This window comes from Oryzias melastigma, linkage group LG4 (genome assembly GCF_002922805.2).
Source record: "Oryzias melastigma strain HK-1 linkage group LG4, ASM292280v2, whole genome shotgun sequence".
NCBI lineage: Eukaryota > Metazoa > Chordata > Actinopteri > Beloniformes > Adrianichthyidae > Oryzias > Oryzias melastigma.
The window spans coordinates 19,513,289-19,518,695 of NC_050515.1; the positions used below are offsets into that span (position 1 = coordinate 19,513,289).

A 5,407-nucleotide genomic window follows, 5' to 3' on the forward strand; every position below is an offset into this window, starting at 1 on the left:
CCAGAGAGAGAAGGACATCATAAGCCTGTGAATTAATTAAAATGGAATAGTAGATTGCACAAGTGCCTCTATTGTTGGAATGGCTTCTCTTGGTGGATGCAGCGTTAATAAGAACTTATTAACATGTAATTGGAATTGTCTGATTTAAAAGAGTCAAAAGCTGATCATTAAGTACATTTTAGATTCACAGTTTGCATCAAAAATCTTCCTTCTACACGATGCAGTTGTGCATTAAACACCATGTTTGTGTATCTTATTTTTTTATACTCATAAGGAACATTTCCTAAAATGCACAAATGCCATGCACACACTTGAGGTAAGATTTGTTTACCGACTTGTTCCTGCTCCAAATTTGGGCCAAATTAATTAGTTGAATATCTTGTATACTATCTGAGAACGCGATGCAATCTTCTGCTCTTCATGTTTGTATTTTCTGTCTCAGTGGTCTCCTGAGTGGTTCGAAGTCATTAAATCCTCCTTCGCTCTCTCTGAAAGCATCAAAGCACAGATTAATTTAGTAACAATATTTGGTAACAGTGCTTGCAGTCAATAACTCACCCTGAGCTCTAGTAGAACCCATTTATTTCCATTGAATACTATCTACAGCAGAGGAAAGTGTGAATGTAAAAAAAATATATATTAGACAAAGACCAGCACCTTTAAATTAGCAAAAGAGAAAACATTAGGCTACATTTTAGCTGCAGAAAATAAAGCAACTATCTAAAATTATGGCTCTGGAGTTCACTAGATATTTTAAAACTATAAAGGTGACCTAGAATTATATTCATGGTTTTTAAATTAAATAATATGCTGCTTTTATTACATTTATTTAACATAAACATGGTTTTAAGCCGAGCTTGAGAGTGTGAAACTCAAAATAAAATTCTGTTTAGTATAGCAGAGTCGTGAATTGTTTCTAAAATATTTTTTACTTTACTTTATATTTTTCTTTTGTTTTTTTCTTTGTAAAACAACTGTAGAAGACAGTTTGAATGTAGACAGTTATGCAACAAAGCTGCTTCTTAAATCTAGAGGAGCTTGCTGAAAAAAATATTTTGTGTGTCACCGGTTTGTAAACAGTTAAATCGACTCTACCGGTAGAGGGCATTTTGACTAAAGGTATGCCAAATTTTAAATGTATTTTTTGATTTTTTTTTTAAACAAGAGTTAAGCAGATATATCTTTGCCAGGTGTGAAATAAGCCAGGGAAAAAAATTACTACTGAAATCGATAACAACAAAATTCATGTGCAAGAAAAACAGACATGTTCATGAAATTTTCAAAATGCTCTACAGGTTTTTTAAAAACAACCCATTTTTTCCCCAAATACAAAAAGAAAAACACTGAAAAAATATATATATATTTTTAGTTTCTATATTTTCACATCAATGTATCAATGCTGTCCAAAACATTTCTTTTTGTCAATATGCTGCAGAGTTCACAAAGTTGGAATAGTTTCATCCCAAACTGTAGGACAACTTTCCAGGCCCAAATCCAAACAACCAAAGGGATTTAATTGCAAAACCAACATATAGATTAAACGCACAAGATACTCTGACACAGAACACAAAATGACACCTTTTTAAATAATGACAGCAAATACGATAACCAAAGACAGCTGCAACCATTTCTAGGAGAATCCAAGGGTCAGGGCATCCAGGAGAAGGTAAAGATGACCTGCCCAGAAGAACTCAAACGATGAAACCCAGAAGCCAAAAACACGCATGACACAAACTGTATATCTAGTGCTTTTTTTTACATATTTGCCTCTCTGTCTGTGTTTCAGTGTAAGGTGGGTTCCACTTGATAAAGAGTGGGTCGAACAATAGACAACCAGTTTAAAATGAGAATATTGGTATTGGTACTTCATATCATTTCTAGGACACACTTTTGATTGAACTGTGAGAGTGAAAAGTTAAATGCATTCAGATTAAAAAAAATATTTAAACAGACATTTTTGATTTATAAACTGGAAGGTTTATTTACCAGGATTTTTTTTAGATCACAGACAACTTTTCCAATTGAGAGCAGCAATTTGATGGGGTTGCTTTGACATAACAGCAGGTTTTAGTAGTCATTTTCTGAACTATGAAACGTTTTCCAGGGAAAGCACATCTTGGCCCAAATTCAATATGTGTCTCGTAATACGAAATGTACTCATTTTTTGATTGAATAACTTCAAGATTGGCTGGTTCAGCTTTAAGTTAGGAAGCACTCAATCCCCTGCACATCCTGTCCTTTTCCATAAACACCCGCTGTGCCCATGATGGCGGGCGGGCAGGGGGCTGGGGGTCTGAATCATCTTGCTGCTCCAATTGACTGGAAAATGTAAAATCTTTATTTAAATCTATTCATTAACCTCCCTGCAATGTTGGTTGCAGCACATCAACATATGTCAGCACCTTGCTTTTAGAGCTGGCTGGAACTGCAGATGGTGCAAAAAATATTTCATGTACCGTCTCTGTTACACGGCAGGAGGGGCAAAATGACTGTCAAGGAGCATCAGTGTGGATGAGGTGATAACACCACGCCGCTGCTTCTCTACCACCTCCTTTCTTTCCCTCTGGCCCAACAGCATCCATTCTTCTTTATGTAAATGTCACCGTGTTGCCTTATAGACCTCTCAGCATCCATCTCCTTGTGAAAATGCCACAGCATCAGCACCACTGTGCATCGATCCAACACTGCCGCTTCTTTTCTTTGGGAAAAAAAAGGGGTCAAGAAGCTGCTTCTGGAGGTATTTTTGTGCACTGCTGTAAAGAGCTTAAAAAATACACAACAATAAGAAAAAAAAAAAAAAAAAAAAAAAAAGACCATCAAGCATGAATCAGAGGAAGACAGACTGGACTATAACGAGCAGAGAAAAATGGATAAAAGAAAAAAAAAAAAACATCTATTTTTCACTTCATTCACAGTGTGAGGGGGTGTCTGTCGCTCAGCACGATAAGCAGCACTCCTGCTTAAGATTAATGACCTGCTTACAGTGCAGTACAAAACCAGCGCAGATGTTGCGCAGAGCAAAGATGACTTTGCTGACAAAAAGTGTGTCCACTATCCACGGGAGAGACTCGCGGCCCCTACCATTACACCGACACCCCCACTGAGTCACTTCACGCTGATGAAACTCCCTCATCTTTTTTTGAACTTAATCAATGGTTTTTACCCATAGCTCCCACCCAAACCACATGCCTCCATCTCCGTCTGATTGTCTCCTTATCCGCCACCTAGCAGCACCGGATGATTTCATCAGCCTCATCAAAGGGATTCCTCTACCGAAGTCGTGTTCCTTAATATTTTCCCTGCATAGGTAAACGCAGATTAATCAAAGAAATGACGAGATATTTAAACCAGGACATTGGAAGGAAAGCAAGAAGATAAGCAACGCTTTCTATAACAAATTCCTCACAGGTAAATGCAGTTGTGTCCTTAAAAAAGCTTCCTCTATAAATACTTTCCACAATTCTAAATCGCCCTAACCTCATCCAGGGCTCCCAGTGAGCAAAAGTTCAGTTTATTACACAAACTGTAATCAGAAGCAGCTATCCTAACATCCCTGACAGAGGGTAGGGTGGGAAATCTATATAAAACTAATTAGCGTTTGGGTTATATGAGGATTTAAATTGCACCTGGCACTGGTGTGGTTTCACTGTTGGGTTTGATTAAATAGCTGGACCTCCTGTTAGACACAGTTGGGCTGGCACTGCTTGTCTGTGCTTACTGGCTCTTCTCCTGGGCAGCACTTCCCTTTCCCATCTGGCACTACTATCACTGCCAGTAAGCTTCTTGCACTGTTTCACTCTCTTGCACACTCTATCTGCATCCCACTTTTTTCCTTTTTATTATTATTTACGGGGAATTACTTTTACAGTCTCATATTGAGGCATAAGTGTTTACAGTCTGACGGCGCGCAGAACTGCCGCCTCTTTAAAGCGTCTTTCATCCCCTACACTATATGAGTTTCATTTCTCTCCACAGAATCCGTGCAGTCCAGTTTGTGACAGTTTGAGAAGTGCTGGAAGTATTCCTGCTCAGACTTTTCCTCTGTACTTTGGGAAGACGGGAGTGACTCATGCTGACACCGCAGGTGCCTCAGATTGTCAAGAATTCAAAGAGACATCAGAATGCTGTGGGAGAGAACACCTAATGGCACAAATTAGGGTGATTTTCACATGGACGTTGTGCAGCACATCTGCTGATGTGCTGAGGTAGAGAAAGATGTGTGAAGGTGTCCTATAAAAAAAAAATAAAAAGATGAGAGAGATTACCTAAATAAAACCACCAAATGTCTGGTGTTATATGTCTTCCTTATCCCTTTACTTCCACATGAAATGGCATGAATAGCTTGTCTTCTTTTTTTTTTTTTTTTTTTTTTCATGGCTGTCTACCAATACAGTTGACATTTGCTGCTTTTTATTTCCCAGAACTTTTTGGCCTTTCAGCAAAGTTGGTTGCAGCTTCAAAAATATGCACCGACACACAGAAATCCTCTTAGTTTCTTTATTGGTGCAATGAGATTAGAAAGTATTTTAATAATTAAATTCAGATTAAAAATCACAGAATCAATAATAGATAGATTTTAATTTACTGTGACGTCATTCATGTAGAAAACAAACTGGATTGTGGAGAAAGACCTGCAGGAAAACAGCCTCTTTAGTGGGAGCATCAAAAATGCACACTCTGACAGCTCTGTATTGTGAATGCTAAACTTTGGCTGCAGAAAAATAAATAAACAAACTCAGAGGTGCGATTTTGGAGCCAAGCAACCTTGTTATAGAAAGCAATATTGTCAGAGAAGAGACAGATGTCAGAACAGTGGGTACTCAGAAGCTAAAGATTTCTTTAAATGTTGAACTTTGGAAGGAAAGTGTCATGGAATATCAACATTCCATGAATCTTAAGCAAGAGTTTTATGTAAAAGTATACTTTTTCATAGCAATTCTGCACCATCATTATCATGGGAGCAAAGCTTCGTACTTTGCAACAATTTAACAATAACTGTATCCAAGAACTGTATTGAGTGAGTGTGACGTCACCCATAGAAAATGACTTACTTCCGGCTCCAGTGAAATGAAGTCAATTCAGACGCAAATTTTTCCACAATACAGACGTTGCCATGTTGGAGACGGTGGACAGTGATTCATCCAAATCAGTGTGAGTCAAGGTTTCTACGGCAACCATTCTTGCCAATTAGGAATGAACTTGTTGGTAGTCCCCACTCCTCGAGAGAATCTGTCAATCAAATGTTTCAAACAATCAAAGCAAGTCCGCATCCTTTTATTGAGGCATCTGAGTGGCCAATTTATAACTTCAATGACTTGCACTACACACAAAATCTGATTACTAAGAACATAAAAAAAAAAAAAAAACAGGTCATAACTATTTCTCAATAGAAATTATGGGATCTTGG

The 5,407-nt window shown here is 37.9% G+C and overlaps 1 long non-coding RNA gene across 1 annotated transcript in view; it reads left to right on the forward strand.

The window, feature by feature from the left end:
- LOC112150298 overlaps positions 1-4,287 on the forward strand; it is a 10,934-nt gene extending 6,647 nt beyond the window's left edge. Inside the window, exon 2 of the long non-coding RNA XR_002919948.2 lies at positions 3,976-4,287. This is a non-coding gene — a long non-coding RNA (uncharacterized LOC112150298). The remainder of the gene's footprint in view (positions 1-3,975) is intronic.
- Positions 4,288-5,407: the final 1,120 nt, after the last annotated feature.